The sequence below is a fragment of the Tupaia chinensis genome, unplaced genomic scaffold, assembly GCF_000334495.1.
Source record: "Tupaia chinensis unplaced genomic scaffold, TupChi_1.0 Scaffold000069_1, whole genome shotgun sequence".
Lineage (NCBI taxonomy): Eukaryota > Metazoa > Chordata > Mammalia > Scandentia > Tupaiidae > Tupaia > Tupaia belangeri.
In genome coordinates, this window is record NW_006159529.1 from 70,192 (window position 1) to 71,546 (window position 1,355).

Consider the following 1,355-nt stretch of genomic DNA (forward strand, 5'->3'; position numbering starts at 1 on the left):
ACTCTCCCTGTGAAAAGAGCCGGGGGAGCAGTTCAGGGTTGCTGTGGGGGCTCAGGGTGCACCAGGACCAGCCGGCCTCTGAGCCACCATCCGGGCTAAGAGGGCTGCCATGCTCCCATCCTCATATCTACTGTCAAGCCAGCAAGAAAGGGAAAGGAAGGGGAGAAGGGCCTGACGCCGGCCTCAGGGTGACGTTTTAGAGGACATGCACTATGCTTTCCTTACGTCCCCTTGGCCAGAACTTAGTCACAGGTTATAAGAGAAGCTGTCCATTTTAACCCAGCTGACTGTGTGCCCAGTTAAAAACCAGAAGTCTATTTCTAAGAAGGAAAGGGAAGGTGACATTAGGGGACATCTACTGGCCTCTCTTATGGCGCAGTCTTAATCAGAGCACTGATTTAGAACCTCACACTATTGAAGATGCCACTTTTCTCTTTATTTTCTTTTTTCTTTTTAAATTTCTTATAGAGTACATGTGCCCACTGGAGACAGCGTGGGAGAGAGAAAAAGAAAGAAATTACCCCTTGAGGGGATGGCCATGCCACAATCTCTTCTCCTCTGTTCTTCTCTTGGGATTTTGGGCATGCACACACACACACACACACACACACCCACACACCCCCACCCCCTTTTTGTTTTTTTTAAAAGCCACTGTGTCTGGAACTTGAACCATACATTCAGCCATGTGGGAACCAGCCACCTCAACCTCCATGCCACCTGCTGGCCACTGCTAGGTTGTTTCTTTGTTTTTTTGTTTTGTTTTGTTTTGTTTTTTACCTTGCTGTATACTGAGCGTAGTTCAATAAAAGCTTGCAAATAATAACATTCAGTGAATTCTCACAAATGGATCATGATACAGACAGTTGCAGACACTCCGAAAAGTCTCCCTCATACCAAAAGAGAGCTTAGTTTATAAAGTAAGAGCGCAGGTTAATAGCTGTCTGATTCCATGCTGGTTCACGAGAATTCAGTTTGCATCACTCCTTGGTTTTAGAGGAATACTCATACATTCTCCGTTTCTCTTCAATAAGTATTAGCTTTTTCCTGAAGGATGAACAAACCAAAGCTGAAGTTCCCATTACAGAAATCCCGGTCATCAAGAGTGTCTATCCACGGATTTGGCTACCAGGGAAGTAAACGGAGATGGTGTTACCTGTCCACCCGTTACATGTCGGCTGCTTAACACATGAAGATGTTGCTTTTGAAAATACAGGTAGTGATGGGACCAGCAGATGGTGTAGTGGTTACATTGTTGAACTCTCACATGACCGACTGTGGTTCAAGTCCCGGACCCAGCAGTTTGAAACTCATGCTGGACATGTCTGCGTGTGTGTGTGTGTGTGTGTGTGCGTGTG